This window comes from Columba livia, chromosome 1 (assembly GCF_036013475.1).
Source record: "Columba livia isolate bColLiv1 breed racing homer chromosome 1, bColLiv1.pat.W.v2, whole genome shotgun sequence".
Lineage (NCBI taxonomy): Eukaryota > Metazoa > Chordata > Aves > Columbiformes > Columbidae > Columba > Columba livia.
This window is the reverse complement of record NC_088602.1, coordinates 207248557-207267612: the sequence shown is the minus strand read 5'-3', so window position 1 is coordinate 207267612 and position 19056 is coordinate 207248557. Positions and strand designations below refer to the sequence as shown.

The 19056-nt window shown below is 44.7% G+C and overlaps 1 protein-coding gene and 1 long non-coding RNA gene across 3 annotated transcripts in view; one reads left to right on the top strand and one right to left on the bottom strand.

Annotated features, from left to right (window-relative positions):
• SFMBT2 (Scm like with four mbt domains 2) overlaps positions 1 to 3506 on the bottom strand; it is a 128024-nt gene extending 124518 nt beyond the window's left edge. Inside the window, exon 1 of one of the 2 annotated variants that reach the window (XM_065049296.1) lies at positions 3406 to 3506. The gene's annotated coding sequence lies outside the window, so the exon portion shown is untranslated. Of the gene's footprint in view, positions 1 to 3143; positions 3299 to 3405 lie in introns of those variants that run through there. The other variant, XM_065049295.1, reaches the window with a different exon arrangement.
• Positions 3507 to 12427: 8921 nt separating this feature from the next.
• LOC110357071 (uncharacterized) lies at positions 12428 to 16406 on the top strand. The gene is made up of 3 exons (XR_010471222.1): positions 12428 to 12468; positions 14224 to 14340; positions 16279 to 16406. It is a non-coding gene; the product is annotated as an uncharacterized LOC110357071 (long non-coding RNA).
• The last annotated feature ends 2650 nt before the right edge of the window (positions 16407 to 19056 follow it).

Here is a 19056-nt window from a genome sequence, read left to right as displayed (position 1 = left end):
TTAGACTTGCGAGAATATTTTCTTCCCTTACATAAATAATCTGTTGGAAAGAAAAAGAAAAAAAGAGGAATAAAAAGCCACTTGCATCCCTGCTCACCCAAGCAACAGTCCCAACCCTGGAAAGAAAACCTGCCTCACCTGCTCCTCCTTCGCCCCCAGCAAAGGAAATCAAATTTGTTTGTATCTAAATTTCTCGTGATGAGAAGCAAATTGCACTAAATCCTGGCCAGCAATTCCCTGCCACTGCAGGAAAAAAGTCCTCAGCAGGTGGGACCAGAGCTAAACCTAATACAGCCCTGCTGGTGTATCAGCAGGGGTGTGCACTGGCTTCGTGCTGCAACGGGACCCCCTTCTTCGATGGAAATAAGAGCAAAGATGAGGGGAGCAAAGTGGCCCCATAAACACAGCCCCTTTGGCTGATGTGGGTGTCCCCAGGCTGGCAAACAGCCAGGGCTGGGGGAGATTTTGGGGTGGGGGGGAGAGGGAAGGTCACCCCATCTTGCATGGGGTGTCGATTGTAGAGTCTGATACAGGCAATGCTGACGCAAAGTGAGGTGTTCCTGTCAGAAAGCGCAGTTTGCAAGGAAAGCGCCGTTCTAGGCTGGTTTGTTTGTTTCCGTTTTTAAGCAGATCCCTCCACGGCAAAGAAAAACAAGCGAAGCAAGGGAAGATGGGCAAGATCCCAGGTACAGGTGGATCTCCAGGGACCTTTGCACCCTTCATCCCCATGTCCACATCACACAACCAGGCAAAGCTGCCCCTCTGCTCAGGCACCAAGTTTATCGTCTACAACATCTTCTTCCCCAAGAGCAAACTGATTTTAAAAGCTGTCCTGTCCAAAGAGCAGCAAACTTGGGGACAGAGAGATGCACGGAGAGGGATTGCTTCTGTTTTGCAATGGCTCCATCCCTTCTCACCCCCACAGGTTGACATATTTTGCCACCCAAGTCCCACCACTGTTTGACAGCTGCCTTCCAAGATGCTCTGCTTGTAATTAATGCTGTTTTCTGATATTTTGATAAGAAATCACAATTCTATGCAGCCTGGTGTTCTCCTCTACCCCCCTCTCCACCACCATACCCTGTGGTGCAAGTTTGCTGGTTCCCTGAGTGGCAAAACTTGGTCCTGGCAAGGACTTGGGGCTGGGGAAATAGGGTGGGAAGATGGAATACAGCCCTTTTGGAAGGGGAAACTTCAACCTGCGTGACAAGGTGTGCAAACAGCATCTCCAACCACTCCTGCTAAATAAAAGCATGGTGGGTTTCTGGAGAGCATCTCCAAGAGGTGCAGGGAATTGGGTTGGCACATCAGCTCTCTTATCACCCCGGGATCCTCTCTGGTTCCTCCATCCGCACCCAGGCACCGACAGCCTGCAATGCTGGAGCTTCCCATCACCTCCCATGGCTACAAAACACAGACATTCCAAAGCTAACATCTTGCAACCATGAAGAAACAATCCCAAAACAGCAGCTATGAAGTTGCCCCGTGCATGGGAACAAGGGAAGTTTCTCCTGCTTCTGAGACAGCCTCACTCCTCCACTCCCCTGGAAAACACATCTGCAAAAAGCAGCTGGGAAGGGCACAAACAACTCCCTGCAAACTCCTCGCAAACTCCTATTTGCTTGCTTTGCAAAAAACTGCGATTCGCCTCCATCGCCGTGGGCTTTTTAGGGTCTCTCTGCAAGAGACGCTGATTGCGGCACACATTGGTAAAGTCACTTGTTTGGCAGCCCAAATTCCCATGCAACTTCAGAGCTTTTTTGCTAAACAACAGGAAAAAAAAAAACCCTAAAACAAAACAACCCACATCCCCGGTTGACTGCACCGAGGCAAGCAGGGAAGGCTTGACAGCTCCAACAGGACATCTCATCCCACGACATGTCTACAGTTAATGCAAAATAAATCATTGCTGTGTCTCTCGGCATTTTATTACTTTTTTTTTTCCCCTCCTTTCTCATGGCATGTTTGCAATTTTGGCATTCAAAGGCAAATCGGCCGAGCTCCCAAGTCCACATGCCCCTTCTCATGGTTCCTTCCCAGCACACACAAATGTCCTACACTTTTCCCACCAGCGAGTCCTGCGGGGGGGGACCCCAAGGACGGATCCCATCCTTCTCCCTCCACATTAAATCCACCAGCGCACCTCTCCGAGCAACAAAAGAGAGTTGAACCAAACGTGTGGCACGGCGGCTTTCCCCCTCTTCTCCTCGCAAAATGTTTATTTTCAGTTTTTAAAGACACCTTAACCCGCCATGTTGAACTGACAAGCTTTATAAATATTCATTTACCGCAGTTCGGGAGCGCTACGGGAAAAAATATGTACAGATCGGGGCTGCACATTTTGGCACAGCTGATTGCTTTCTTTTCTCTTTTTCTCCCCCTCCGCCTTTTGCAGCAGCTTTGCTTTTTTCTCCCACTCTCCCCTGCAGATTCAGAAGAAACCCACCCGCACACCCAAAATAACTCTTTCCGAGACATGCATCACCCGAGTAAATGTGAAAAGAGGTCGCGCAAGCATTTCTTAGGAAAGTACCGAAACGATACACACTACTTTAAAAAATGTGAGCATCTAAAATGCGATACGCTGAGATAAGAAGAAAACCCTCGCACGCTTGGAATTAATTGCACAGGCACTGCAAACCCTGCCCGTGGTAACTCCGGGAAGGCACCGCGGGGGGAGCGGGACCCCCGGACCCGAGCGCAGGTACCGGCGTCTCCCGCCGGGGGATCTGCCCGAGCAGCCCCGACAAACCCGCACGGCAACACTTCGCAACAACTCCCACCGCCTTTTCTTCCCTTTGGAGAGGGGAGAAAAAGAAAAGAGAAAAAAAATAAAAACACGACACCCACACTCAAGTTCCTCCGCTTAAAAGAAATAAGTAAAAGAAAATAAATTAAAAAAAAAAAAAAAAAGAAAAAAAAAAAGGACCCAGGAAAAAAAATAAAAAGGAAAAAGAAAATAGGGAAAAGAAAAACAGAAAAAAAAAAAAAAGGAAAAAGAAAAAAGCGCTTTCTGATAAATCTCGGAAGACGAAAAGCGACTCTCTCCACCCAAGCGGTGCAGAACCCAATAAATAAAATAAAGGGAAACGCCAGCCGGGAGGGCTGGGGGAAAGGGGGGGCTGCCGGGCGCGGTACCTTACCTGGGTAAGTTTGCCTTTTTTTGGCTGTTTTTTAATATATTTATTTTTAATTTTCCGCGCCTCGGCGCAGAGACCCCGCGGTGCGCGGCGCTGCGCGGAGCCGACCCGTCCCTCCGCCCGCACTCGCGGCAGACTCATTCCAATATGGCATCCGCGCAGTGCGCATGCCTGCCACTCTTTTTAGGGCTTTTTTTTTTTCAAGCAGCCAACTCCTTCAGTGACCTTTTTCAGCAGTTTCATAAAAACGTAAAAAATCACATACACATCCCAACCACCATCGCGTCGATTCCGCCGCTCTCCGCATCCGCGGCACCTCCGCGCACGGAGCTTTGCCTCCGCCCGGGAAATGGACTTAAATAACCGCGGGGGATATTGAAATTCACTCGTGAAATCGATGCGGTTCCGCCGCGCTGCGCGCTGCGCAGCGGTAACGCGGTCTCGCCGTCCGCGCGTTAAATACCATGAAATACCATAAAGCATTTTATACCGCCGGCAAAGTGGGAGCTTTGCCTCCCGTCTTCCCCTCCCCACCGTTCTCCCCAACCTCTTTTTTTTTCGGTTTCTCCCCTTATTTCGTGTTCGCGAAGAAACTTCCAGGGAGGGAGATGGAGGAAGAAGGGAGAACAAAAACGCAGCGCGTCTCCGCCCGTCCCCCCCGCTTCGCCAGGCTCCTGCATTACCTGTTTACTCCCTGTTGCATAAAATAAATCTTAAAAATAAGCAAGGCAAGGCACAAAGCAAGATGCAAAATCAACTGGTGCGCACCCTTCGCCCCTCCCGCACAACTTTCTGTCGTTTGCACGTTTGAAAGGTTTTTTTTGTTGTTGTTATTTCTTTATTTAGCGGTTGCAAGGGATTCACGGCAGAGTTGCGCTGCACGTCGGCTGTACTCGTGTGGGGGTGTTCGCACGTACAACCACACTGCGGGATTTTTCTGATTTGTTTTTATTCTCCTTTCGAGAAAATCGGCCCCGATGCAGAGCTGGAAAATCTGGCCAGATACCATCTCCTGTGCCCCCCGCACCGACTGTTGCTACCCCTGGGGATGCCACAAAAAAATCCCCGGGGGCAGAATGGTGTTAAAAGTCCCCCCTGTAGCCGGGATTATTCAGGATGCTCCAACCAGGGGTGCCCGGTCGGCTCTGGGGCTTTCCCACCCGGGTTTGCTCAGTGAGTGTATTTTGCAGGGATTTTGCTCCCTCCCTCAAAGCCCTGCCCAGGGGCTGCATAATACTCTTTACTGTGGATTTTTGGAGCCCCAAATCCCTTCTCGCAGGGGCTGCATCCCTGATAAGGCTGAGGATGCGGGCGGGTGTGTTCGGAGCATCCTCTGGGATAAGGGATGGCACAGCGCACACATATTCAACAGGTGGGGAGGAGAGTGGAGGGAGGGGGCATCCGTGCTTCAGGGCAACAACCAGTCCTGGGCTTTGTCTTTTCCACCTGTAAAATTCACCCCCAAGCGCTCGTGTGTGTCTCCTCCCATGCCTGAGCTGTCAAGTTTTCATCTCAAAGATGCAACCGCTGCCTCCACTTGCTTTTCTCTGGTCATTTCTGAGACACAGTTTGAAGTTTCCAGCACCGTTTGCACTGGTTCCTGCTGGGGATTCATTGCTGAATCTCCCCAATCCCCTTCTTTTCCACTTTCCTCATACCCTTTATTTTCTACCAGCCTCTCACAGAGACACATTAGCAGACCACAGGGAGTTTGTGCAAGAAGGTAAGTGAGGAGTGCAATAGAGATGAAGAAAGGTGTGACTTTTTTTCCTGGGATACAGTTATGGAGAAGACACTGAAGAATGAAGAAAAGAGCAAACACTGCAGATGTCACATTTCTTCATCACAATCCACCTTCTTGCCATTCCCAGTCCATCTCTGAAAGGTCATGGAGATGGGTTCAGCCCCTCCTGTTTCAGCCGAGGTCCTATAAATCATACAAATCAAGCAGCTTATATTTTTCAAGGCTTTGGGTTGGGTGGGATTTCCAAACAGCAAGGGAACATTGTCAGAACTTCAAAATAAGTCCAAAAACACAACAGGTGCCAGGGAAGTGCTGAAGTCCCATTTCTCCAGATGATCACAGAAGCGGGTGACATTTTCAGCAGGGTGACATTTCACATTTTCAACACACTTTTGAGAAGAAGATGCTCTGCAAACACGATGTCTGTGTTCCCGCTCCTTTTAACCTGCTCTGAATGAGGTTACACTGGGATTCCCCCCTCTGCAGCATATTTTGATCTAAAGCTGGTCGTGGGTGACACTGCTGTCATCCAGCTTAGGGACACAGCCACAGTGGCTCTCACAGCAGTTCAGATGTGTCTCCATTGCTTTTCCATTAACACCGGACAACTTTGTGCTTTATTTCCATTCACACTTAAGTGCTCTTCCTAGGAGCTTTGGTTCCACTTACCTCTCTGGAGCTTCTTCCTCCCTCCTGGCTTCTGTTTTCTCTGTCCTGTCCTCTTTTATTTTCATTTAGAGACTATTCTGAGGCACCGACAGTTCGTTTGGCCCTGTACATAGAGAGGTAGAAGAAAGAGATCTGAATTAGCTCTGTGGATGGTGTCCAAAGAGGTGGATTAAAAAAAAGAAATAATAATAATATTTGAGGCTGAGGAAGAAAATCCCTTTGGAATTTTTCCTGAGTGGCTGCTACAAAAAGACTTTCAGATATGAATGAAAAGGTGTGGATTTATATCAGGTCTGATCTGAAGATGACTGTAACAGCTCTTGGCAGCAAAGGCTTTGGATCTTGCTCGTAGCTGAGAATACAAATTGGTTTAGTGGACATGAACTGCAGTAATAGCTGAGAGATTTGATTTTAACATTACCTTTCAGAGCATCACTGTGAAAAAAGAAAGCACTCAGAGGAATACTGAATTATCCCAGGACAATATCCCAAGATATAACATCGATTGAATCCTTGTGGTGGAAAAAAAACCCCACCGTTACCCCCAGTTTTAGTCCCAGTGACGTTGTGTTCTCAGGATGTATCTTCAATCCATTAAAAGCAACTCGTCTCTATTAATTTTACTGCTATCCATGCTGTTTAATGCCACATCTGTTGGCAGCTACGTGACACCCAAAATTGTGTTTCAAGTTGGGAACAGAAGTTTCACATCTGAATTTTTTGTTGTTGTTTTTAACAAAAATATTTTCACGCAAATAGCACTGATTAAAAAACAGGATTTGTCTGCGCACCAAGTACCCAAGTTGTAATGATGGTCTATCTGCCCTTGCCTCCAGTGATCACACCCAAAGAATATAACTGTTCACATCCCAGGTTTTCCATAGCTGAACAAGAGAAACATGTCCAACCCAGTGAAATTCAGACAGTCCTATTACTTTAGATAGGTGTCACCTGCCCTTAGAAGAACGTAGCTGAAAGGAAAATTCACTGAAAGAGAACTGGTCTTGTTTCAGACAAAACCAGGACAATCAGATATCAGCAGTTCCTGATCTCTGGGATAGATTTTCACCAACAAAACCCTTTCCGTTTTCCCATCTTCAGCAGGTTCAGGTTTTTGGAGGAGAGGTGGGGATGTAAAAAGATGCTCTACATAGAGAGACACAAGCATGCACACACAGGAAAACGTTACAACATGAACACTCTGAATTTCTCTCTGCTGGCCCAAAAAGATCAATTCCCTGGGGGACACCATAGGATTTGTAGATGGATGTGCACCTGGGCATCTGTTTCTGGCCCAAATTTAGTCAGAGTACCCCAAAAGCTTAACCCGGCTCTGGGATAAGGTCCGTATTTGTACATGGTGTCTAGACATGTTCATGAACGTGAGTACAAGGCACTAGCTTTGCGTGCAGAGCAAAAGGTGAGGTCTGAGCCAATCTTTTCACAGGTAAAATGGCAAAATTCAGGCTCTGGAGGTGCACCTGTGATAAACAGTCTCAGACTGGGAGGAGTGATTCGGCAGCAGCCAGGCTGACACCCAGAGGAGCTCCACTTTGGGGAGATAGTTACTGGCTTTGAGATGCTGCCATCAAGTTGCATGGCACTGCAAGAAGGAGCAAGGCTGTGGAGCTGGCACTAGTGAATTATTGGGGATGGTTCGAGGTATCAAAGCTGAGTGAGCTGAAGCAGAGACACTGTCTAACAGGAGCTTGGTGTCAGGGGGAGACCAGTGCCCCAGGGGAGGTTTAGATTGGATATTAGGAAACATTTGTTCATGGAGAAGGTTGTCAAGCATTGGAACAGGCTGCCCAGGGAAGTGGTCACCATCCCTGGAGGGGTTTAAAAGTTGCGTAGATGAGGTTCTTAGGGACATGGGTTAGTGCCAGTGTTGGGTTAATGGTTGGATTCAATGATCTTGATCAACCAAAATGACTTTATGATTCTATGACATAGCGAAGCTACTCTGCATTTTCTCCCCTCCATGCAGCAAAATGTGGCCTTGAGCTTCTAAGTCTTACAGTATTTAACCCACCTCATGCTCAGTCTTTATGAGAGAAAAAGACACCGTAAGGCTCTTATTTCATTCCAGTTGATGCTGGCATTGTGTCTTGGGCCAGAGCTATCACTTACTTACACCTTTGTCTTCTTTTTACTCATAAACCCGAATTCAGAGAGAAGTTGGTCCCTGGAAGCTGGCCTTGAGATGCTGAAAGACTAGTTTCACAGTGCCATCTCCTGGAAAGAGAAACCACATTTAGGCTGCATTTTGGAGATGATACCTTTTTTCATCTGATTTATCATTGTGTGTCAGGCACTTCAAAGGCAGGTGTTTAAGGCATGACCTAAAGAAGACATTAGCATAAGTGACGTTAATCCAAAGTCTAAACTGTCTTGTTGCACTTTGCAGTAAAAGTCGTGCTTCTTAAATGTTGTGAACAGGAATGATATGACTGATTTGGGATTTATAAAATGCTCACCAGGATGTAGTCTCACATCTCTTTGTACCTTTTCCTTGTCAGCACCGGAGGTTGCAGAGGCAAAAATATGGTCCCTTGTTTTACCCCTTCTCCTGCAGCAGCTCAAAGGACACCGTGGCAAAGGGCTTGTCATCACCTCTTGAATGGGGAGTCTCAGGGCCAGGCACCTCCACAGCATCCAGCAGCAGCTGCCCTGCAGACCCCTGACCACACAGCATGTGGGGACCCACATGTCAATTCCATAGCCCAAAGCAGTCTTCATTGCAGCTTGCTCACCAAATTTTATTCATTTTCATTGCCTCTTGATTAGAAATTGCTGTGTAGGGCTTAGGACTATTCAGCAGAGGGGCAATGACTGGCTTTAAAATGAACTGGAAAATCTGAACCAGTGTATCACGTCCGCAGCTCAGGAAAGCCTAGAAAGTGTGTTCTCAGTGCTAAACAATAGCTTTTCCACCTTAGCAATAAATGAAAAGGAAGCACATGTTATGTCCAATAAATCACAGCGCTGAGGGTCAATACTGAGGCACAGAGCTATGAGTCTTATTGATCATGCCTCCACTGTGGAAGAGATCCTCTCCCATATCCAAAACTTGCTCTTTTCTACCAGCTATTAACAGCTTCCTTATTTATTTTGAGTATTTACAGGCTTTTTCTCAGCAAGAAAACAGCTCCTGGGTTGTTTAGCTTCTAAGAGCTGGTCTTGGGAAGGGAGGCTAGGGAAACTGAGGCAGGAGGGGCTGAGCTCACACACACATGCAATCCTAAGGAAAGGCTGCAGTAATGGAAAGGGGTGCAGAGATCTGAAGCAGTACAGCACAGCAGAGTGGTAATATTATAGCTTTCAACTTACAGGTGTTTTTCTACCCAACTCTGTGATGCTAAATAAGTCATTTGGTCATTTCCCCTCTCACCCTTTAGTACAGGAGTCTCCCCAATGGTATAACAAGGCTAAAATTTCTGGCCAACAAGGATAACCAGGAGCTCACGGCTTATTAAGAAAATGTAAATTCTGCCTCACATCTGCATTTCTCATAACCGAGAAATTATCCTGATGGGGGATCGGAGCACTTGGGTGAATTCTGCATCACAGCAATGCAAAATATTGGGTCATTCTGGCTCTCCATGTGCCCTGCTTGAGGAGCAGACTCGAAAGCCAGACCAGGAACTTGCACGGTTTGGTACGGCATCTGATTTATGAGCTGAGCGGTTGTGTGGAGAAATGCCCTGGTACATTGATACAACTGCCCAAAAGTTCATCCACAACATGCTTTGTGCTCAGGTTTCTCTGGAAAACATCTCCTGTTGCAACAAAAACAATTAATCTTGCAATTATACACTTGTCTTTCTCCTCCTTCCTTCCAGCCCAGGCTCACTGACACCCCCAAAATAACAGTGAAGAATAAAATGGGCATATAAGGAAATTTTTTAATTGACAAAAACAAGGTGAAAATGATGCATTTGGAAGCATCTCTCTGAAGCTGGCTGTGAAACAGGCTTGTGGATGGCTTTTGCTCTTCTAACGGCTCCTTCTGTGTTAAGGAGGAAGATTAAGAATGAAATGCCACTAATTGCACATAAAGGCCCCAGCTCCCACAATAGTGTAAATGTACATTGTATTCCGCTTAATCTCCATCTGCCCCTAAGAGCATAATTGATTTTTTATTTTAATTTGAAGAAGCTGACACTTCTATTTCTTCACTGCCAGGTTGCTAAGCACATTTAATAAGAACATGTACAAGCGGAGGAGTCTACAATATGCCATTAAAGGTAATAGGTAACATATTTAAGGTCTTAATGAGCTCAGGACTGAGTATTTCAGTCCAGGGATCAGGAAAGAAGGTGTATAAATACTTTCCTTACTAGGACTCTGTTGAGCAACATACGGTTGTGGGTTAATAAATAAAGAAGGAAATGGAGTTTTTCTCATGAAGTCAATTTTTCAATCTCATTTCAGACCATGTCCCTTTGATAGTTCATGTCCTACCTGCAGGTTTACACTAGACTGACACCAGACCCTGGCTGACCTTTGACAAGTGATGGCCTCTGTGCCTCAGTTTCCTATTCTCTAAACTGTAGAGGAGTAGTGCCACTTGATAAAGTGTTTGGAGATTTACTGCTGAAAAATGCTGGTATCTTGTGATTGAGCTTTGTCAGCCCAGTGAGCCTTTTACTCCAAAGCAAATCCTGCAGCCCCTTTCCTGTTATATCCCTTTGCTCTGCTCTCCAGAGCTGTGGCCATGCGACTCCCTCCTGAGATAATAATAATATTAATTATAATGATAGAATAGAATAGAATAGAATAGAATAGAATAGAATATAGAAAATGTAAAATATTATATTATACAATATATCATATATATTATATATATGATATACTATATATAATATAGTATAATAATATAATATTCCTGAAGCCATGTGCTTTTAAAAACGTCATGTGCTCACGTTGTGACCTGTGCCTCTGACAACCTACAAGCCTTAAAAATACAGTTTCTTGAAAAAGAAGATTTTTTAAAATAATATTCCTGTCCAACTTGCACGCACCGATAATCCCCAGCTGCAACACGGTGATTTCTGCTCTCCAGCTTTTTCTCAACCTTAGCTAAAGTTTGCTGCTGGGCAGCTCATCAAGGAGTGCAGGGCCAGGAAGGGCAGTGAGGATGAGGAAGGCAGCAGTTATCACAGAATCGACTGGGTTGGAAAAGACCTCGGAGATCATCAAGTCCAACCCTTGGTCCAACTCCAGTCCATTGACTAGATCATGGCACTAAGTGCCATGTCCAATCTCAGTTTGAAAACCTCCAGGGCCGGTGAGTCCAGCACCTCCCTGGGCAGCCATTCCAATGCCTGACCACTCTCTCTGCAAAGAATTGCTTTCTAATCTCCAGCCTCAATTTCCCCTGGCAGAGTTGAAGCCCATGGCCCCTTGTCCTATTGCTGACTGCCTGGGAGAAGAGACCAATCCCCACCTGGCTAGAACTGCCCTTCAGGTAGTTCTAGAGAGTGCTGAGCTCACCTCTAAGCCTCCTCTTCTCCAGACTAAACAAGCCCAGCTCCCTCAGCCTCTCCCCATAGAGCTTGTGTTCAAAGCCCTTATGATGGCCCACATCAACTTTCAGCCCATGTAGATATATCTTTTTCTTTTTTTTTTTTTTAACAGAAAATAAAGTGCATCCGTGTTAAGTGAGATGCTTTCTTATTCTCACTTGAAGCTAGAGGACACACAGCGGAATGGACAAGAGGAAATGGCCTCAAGTTGTGCCAGGAGAGGGCCAGACTGGATATTAGGAAAAATTTCATCACAGAAAACGTTGTCAGGCGTTGGAACAGGCTGCCCAGGGCAGTGGTGGGGTCACCATCCCTGGAGGGGTTTAAAAGACACAGAGATGAGGTTCTTAGGGTCATGGTTTAGTGTCATTGTTGGGTTAACAGATGGACTCGATGATTTTGAAGGATCTTGAGTGAGATGGAAATCTAGATGAATTAAAGCTGGGTCCATAGAGGTATTTAAGAGTTTAAATCCTTTTGTAAACAGTAGGTATTAAGAATGTATAAACATTTTTAAGAAACATGAAAGGCTGTAACCAGGCAGTTGCCTATTTTTATTATGACATTGATAACCTTTTCTCCACTTTCGGACTCAATAAACCTGCCCAGGACATACCTGGTTACATTCAAGCACCCTCAGGCTTGTACAGAGCCTTAGTAAGATTTGGTCCGACAGCAGCATCTGCTCTATTTGAAATTCGCACTCGCTCTGAAATCACACAGAGACACTCAGCTCCTATGTCTGTCACAAATTTGCAGCCAAACCCAAAAAATTCAAGCTTGAAAAAAAATTGTAGCTGCTGCCACATGTAGAGTCAGGCAGCCAGGACGGTGAAAGCCTGTAACACCCAACCCGGCTGCCCAGAAATACCTGTAAAGGGGATGAGCACCAACTTCACACCCTGGACAACCTCTTTTAGAGATATTTCTTCACCTCCAAATACAGGAGTCCTTCCAGGGAGACCTTATTGTGGCCTTTCCATACTTAAAAGGGGCTGATAAAAAGATGTGGACAGACTTTTTAGCAGGGCCTGTTGTGATAGGACAAGGGGTGATGATTTTAAACTAATAGGGGAGATTCAGGCCAGGCATGAGGGAGACATTTTTGACACTGAAGGTGGTGAGAGCCTGGCCCAGGTTGGCCAGAGAGGTGGTGGATGAACCATCCCTGGAGACATCCCAGGCCAGGCTGGACGGGGCTCTGAGCAACCTGAGCTGGTGAAGATGTCCCTGCTCATGGCAGGGGGGGCACTGGGGGAGCTTTGAAGGTCCCTTCCAACCCAGGCTGTTCTATGATTCCATTCTATGATTCCATTCTATGATTCCATTCTATGATTCTATGACACAAGCAGGGTACAAGTTACGGTGGAGATTTCACCAGCATCAGGTGGGTCATTTGGGGTCTTCACCGGGTGTTACCAACAGATAAGAGAAATTTCTCCTCTCTCCCCATTTTTTGACCACATTGCATTATAAATATGAGGTATAAATGTAAAACCTTCCTGGCATAGTGTTTTGAGAAATGAATAGGTTTTAGTACTCTGAAAAATTTTTATTTGAAAGAACCTGTCTCTTTACGCGGGGGAATCACATATTTTCTTTGCTCAGTGCAAACAACTTTGGCTTTCTTGTTCACATGTACAATTTCACATTCTAAAATGAGAGGTTTTGCTCTGACAAATCTTCTTAGTACTTGTTTCAATGTCCTTAAACAAAAGGATGTTGCCCAGTCCTGTCAAGAGGAACCACTTGCTGAAAAGCATTGAGCTTAAAGTAGTGTTTAGGTAAACAAATCATGCTCACAGCCTAGCATTAATTGATTACGTTACTGTCTATGAAATATCCTATTTATCCAGGATCCACAAAAGGCAGCTCATTACATTAACATAAACCAGAAGTACAAAGCACAAGGCATGGCAAAGGGGGACTTTGGAAGAGGTGCCAACAAGGCAGGGCCAGGGCAAATATTTTCTGTTTGAAAAGCAAGCAGTTAGAAATGTCAGGGATGAAAGCTCATGTGATGATGCCTTCTTAAACTGGCAAGTGTAATGTCACTGTCGCATAATTGGGATGTGTCAATGGCTGTGTTTGAAAGGTTTATTTGGGTGGGTTTCACTTCCCTCCATCAGTACAAACACAAGCTTCACAGCCAGGACTCTTGACTCATATTTGGCTTTACAAGAAGCACATCTACAAAACCTGCCAATGTTTATAATGATGCCTTTTAACAAGGTTTCTCCAAGCATCATTCTGTGATAAGCAGCAAACGAGCTTCAAATATTTATAATCAAGGAAGGAAGTCTTTTCTCTTAGCGTGACCAGCCCAAATTGTCCTAGGAACACCTGGAGACCAATGCAGAGCAGGCAGTGCCTAAGAGGGGGAAATGCTGGATGTGGTCAGGTTGTTCCACATTGCCTGTCTACCTCCAGTGATTGGCTGTAGAGCCTGGACAATTAGTCTGACTAGTTTCCTTAGGTGCAGCTCTAGATTAGCACACCTAAAATTGTATGTCACCAATGTAGGCACCTTCATGTGGGTCAGCAGATGGATTCAAACACCTCAGTGGAGACATCCAGTGCCATTTGGTTTGTCTCACGGTGTCCCACCTGGTCTCCAACTACTGCTCTGAAAGGACTGGATCTCTCACGTCTTCTGCCACATCTGCTAGGAAGTCTTCTAGTTCAGGTCATCAAAACCTTCCCCATGTGTCCAAGCTCAAAGTCAATGCAGACACAGCAGCAAGTTGGTCAGTGGGATCTGTAGAACAACAATGCTGAGCAAATATATGTACCAAACTTAGGGGTGAACTGAACTGCTCTCTAGACTTGACTGGCTGCATCTACCAATTATAATATAATGGGAGCTCAGGCATCCAGGTCATATGAAGACATCTCAGGCTGATACTTCACATTAATTTCACTCCTTATATACTTCAATAACACCTTTGAGAGCTTCTAGGGCACCCAAGACCACATCCCAGAATAAAGAACTGGGATTCTGTTTTAGGGAAATGTCAGTAATTTGGGCAAATTGTCATAATTTATTATAAGCGCTACGGAAAATCAGGAAACTGAAGTATCTGGGGCCTTTGGTTTGACAACTTCCATGTTCTTCTGCTTTTATAAAATGACTTGTTTCCAGCCCAGAGGTAGGATGGGAGCAGAGAGCGATGTCCATGGAGATCCTGATCTGATCGATGTGACAGCACAGGGCAGGGAATTAATGTTCCACCTCTGCTGAGTGACAGGAGAAGGCAAGGTAGGGAAGGAATATGATTTACCTCGTGACAAGCTTTAAAATGTACTTGATTTTCAGCTCAAATGCCACTAGAAGTAGCTTTCCAGGCACGGATGGGACCCCATCTCCTGGCAGAACAACCTCTAAAGGCATTTCTCCAGCTATTTCAGAGCACTCTGCTACAGCAAAAAGGCACTAAAAGCAGCATGTAAAGCCATTCAAAGGCATCTGTACAGCAAAGGCAGAATTTTCAAAAGAGCCAGAGCAAATTTAGACTCAATGGGAGAAGGTCAATATTTCCTTTGGGTTGCTTGGAAAATCCTCCCTGTGTGTACTCACAAAGGTGGCCCTTGTGAGGGAAAAACATGCACTTTTAAGAGCTATTTCCAGAAAATATTAACGCCAGCACTTACATATTGGAGGCACAGAAAGGTAACTTTCCCATGTGACTGGTCACAGCCCAGTGATCCATCATGAGGCCATTCTACCTCCCCATTTTTCATCTCACCAGGTAGCTTTAACATTAATCTGCTTAAATGCCTTTTTATAGCTGTTAGCTGGAGGCTAGTTAAGAAAACGTGCAAATGTTTACAGGGCTGCTTTAAGATATGGCATATATTACATATGAAGCTTTATAACAACCACCCACATCAGAGTTGATGGAGAACATGATAGCAAAATACAGCAACACTCCTTCCCACAGCACTTTGTTACAGGTGACAAGATACAGGAGATCCAAACACTGAGTAAAAACAGTAGCAGGAAATTATTTCCCTGAGAGACTCCTAAAGAACGTGATGATAAATAAAACTCTTACTGTAAAAAGAACAGATCCTTTAATTAAAAATAAATCTGATATAATGTTTACAATTTTATTCATCTGTCTGAACTAGCGTGTTTTGAGGTGACTGCATCTGAAGTATTAATCCCCTTTGTAACTGGTGGTTAAAATCACTATAGAGACCCTGGATAAGAAACCCATATCACCCTTGGGTAATTAGCAATGTTATACCTATACTTGAGACTTCCTGACTCCCACATTTGAATATTCACTTTGCTCATGCTTTGGTCCTACTGTGAAGTTTCTTGGTCTGGACCTTCAGGCGAAAAGAGTCCTAAATCCAGCTGAAAGCCAAGGAGAAATCCTGGTCCCACAGACTTGAGTAGAGAGCAGAGATTCCCCACAGGGTCGCTACTCATACGACAAAACTATGCATATACTTATGAATTTTGCTGCACTGGAGCTACACCACTTTGAACCAATCTGAATTAAACCCTAAATGAGTTTGGTAACTAGGAGGAGTTTTCCTCACAGAAGTCAAACTAGAGTCTGCAAAACTACTTTAAATTCAGTGTTGCTGTAATCCTTCCCAGTGCATACAGAAGTTCAAATCATTCTGTTTTCTTTCCCAAAACAAAGCTATCAACTCCCACCCTCATTTTTCAAGGCTGATTATAAAGACAAAGTGTTTCTTCTGGAGTTTAAACAGTTTTGCTCCCATGCCAAAGCAGAGCAGAAAAGTTGAGTTTCACCTTTAGTGGTTTAAGCCTTTTTGCTTTCCAAAGAGCTCAAGAGCCAGCTCCTATGAATAAAACCACTTCCCATCACTAAACTCTTCTTATTTACACCCACGGAGCACCTGGGCCAGCTTTTCCAATGATGCATTTGTGTTCTCACTCCTTACCATGGTGGTCTACCTCCAGGCAAAGCAAACTTGTATAAAAGCTTTGTAAGAAGTTCATGAGAAAGACACGTGGTGTAATGAGTCTAAATGAAAGTATACATAATGAAATCTTGGAGGAAAAGCATTTCTCTCCTAGGAGTGAAATTGCATTAGCGGCACACACTGGTTACAAAGAGCTAATGTCCACTTTAAGTGGTATCAAGAGCTGGAGCAATTGAAAGATAATAAGAAGAAAATGAGTAATGAATCAATTTTATTGTATGCCGTTGAACAGTCCTCACTGGAAGAGCACGTGTTGGTACTGCCCGATAAAAGGGATGGATGGGAGCTGACAGCAGCAGGGACAAGCACTCCTGCACTTTCTGAATAAATAAATCGGTTTTGGAATGATTTTTGCCTTAGCTGACAGGATCCTGCTTAAACAAACTGGATGTTTTCTTGTGGAGTTCAGTATAGACACAGCAAGAGAATGGCGTGCTCTTTATTTACAGAGAGATAAAATAGCAGCTTATTGGAGAGACAAACTTTGTGCTTTTCTTGAAGGTGGCCATACTGGCTTCCCCAGGAAAGTTGACACTTGTGCCACTCAGATCTCCCTGTGGGACTCGTCTCTGCTGCTTCATCTCCCTTTTTCATGCTCTACATCCCTGAGCCACCCCTTTGCATTTCATGTCTTAGGCTTGGTACAGGTTCCAAATTCACACTTGCATTCATGCTGCACCTCGATGCAGACACACTTATCCAGAAAAAAATATAGCAGCTGTAATATGTTCCCCGTTGAAAGCAGAGTAAAATGAGCACACGTGGACATTTATTTCTGCTACAGCAAGACTGGTTCCTGTAACCAAGCTAGCTGGGGTGTCTTCACTCTAGGCTGAAGGGTGGAGATATATTTGGTAACCGTTGTTTTCTGAAATGACACTCAGTGATGAATAGACTCCCTGATTATTTAGGACCATTTCACACACAAGCTTACACCCTAAATTCACCACTGGAGCCTTCTACTGGTATATAATTGCCTGATCTAGGCTATCCAGATGGCATTATGGTTAAACACGCACCTTCAGAGAGTGATCCCAAGCACTTGTAGATATTTGTTCCACACAGGAGGAGTTACATGCTGGAGGTGTGTATGTCTTTGCCTGGAAGAGCAGTCTAGACAACAAGTTCAAGGTAGATGCCCAGCTTCTCCTGGCTAAATCTCAGGAAGAGTCCACCCATGTCCTTGCAGTGCCTATCTGGTGAGGTTTAGTCTTGAAGTGGACTCAAGCCCAACCATTCTGGTGCTGCAATCCTTTGTCATGTATCTGCAAGCCCAAGATTGCCAAAAGGTGTGAGCCAGGAGAAGAAAAGCCAATGGTATTTCAGTTCCATTGTGATGAACAAGTTCCTCTTCTTACTGTTTCCTAAGATGCATTTTTTTCATCCCTGTTTAATTCCTCATCAAAGCACAATTTAAGTCTAATTAAGTCAAGACTTTCAGTCAGTTCTGAATCTCACAGACCAATATTATTCGTCCCCTGTGTTAAGCTGCAAACATTTGTGATGACAAGCAGATGTCTTCTGGCCTTTGGAAATTCTTGGGCATTCAGGGGTTTCGTTTTCAGCTATAACATCCAGAAGTGAAGAGGTGGGAGGACAAGAACATATGTTCCATGTCAGCATTAACAGGTCACCTGCTACAACAACAGCCTTTTATTATGGAAAAGCTGAAAGTAGAAGAAACAGTGGAAGAAAGTGAAAACACCATTTAGGGTGAGTCTGAAATAAGCACTGAATTCAAGAATAAATCCTTATTAAATGGCATATAATAACAGACCTACTCCTCCCAGGTAAAGAGGAAAAACCTTAGTTTTGGGACCCCACCTTGAGCTATACCAAAAGCTAAGGTCTCAGCAGAGGTCATGTGGGAACAGATGGCGAAAGTCACTAAGGCACAGATCTCCTCACAAAAAAAAATAGGTTTCCAGCTGGTAGAGTTACTGTTCTGGTGCAATGAGCAAAATTTAGGTCAGTTAAGGCCTTGTTTTCAACCACATGTACCACAGGAAGAAGGTTGTAAAACTTCACCACTTCGCCAGTGCAACACCATCAGAAAAACATTTTAAGAGTAGATCCTGTTTCAGACATGTACAGTGATTGGGGATTTGTAAACCACTCTGACAAAAATCAATTTTCTATCACATTTTGTTATAAAAATAACTTCCTGCTATGTTAAGTTATGGAAAGAATATTCGGGTTTTTCCTTGTGATCCAACTATGGGAAAAAACGCCTTGTGAATGCCACTTGCACAGATTATGAGAAGCCTGTGGGCATCTTTCTGTGTGTGTGCATGTGCATGTTCACCTGATCATGTTCCTCAATGAACCACTGTGGCAATAAACCCTGATTTACCTACAGACACTTTGCAGCTTCCAGAGGCATATGTCAAATCAGTTCCTAAATAGAACAAACTTTGCTCAGCTTCCCCAGGGAGCAAACACCAGATCAGGAAACCAATGTCTATTTGTCATCAATTGGAAGAGCCCAGAGGCATTTGCTGGGGAGCTGTAAGTGTAGATAGACAACCATTTACCTATTGCATGGTTGTCTTCAAGCAAAGGTCTCTAGTGGCTTAGATAGGACATTAGGAAGACAATATTACACCTTCCTTATCCAAATAGCAATAAAACAAATAAATAAAATAAATTCCTATTAGAAACACCTTGTCACATTGTAAAATAAGTGTTTCTGTTCTGAGGGAGGCCTTGTTTTCGCCCTTTTTTCACAATGAAGGGAAAGACACACTTTGCCTCAGGATTTTACCCATTCATAGAATCATAGGATTACAGAGTCATTTTGGTTAGAAGAGAACCTCAAGATCATCAAGTCCAACCATAACCCAACTCTGGTGCTAAGCCACACCCCTAAGAACCTCATCTACGCATCTGTTAAACCCCTCCAGGATTGGTGACACCACCACTGCCCTGGGCAGCCTGTTCCAATGCCTGACAACCCCATCTGGGAAGAATCGTTCCCGATATCCATTCTAAACCTTCCCTAGTGCAACAT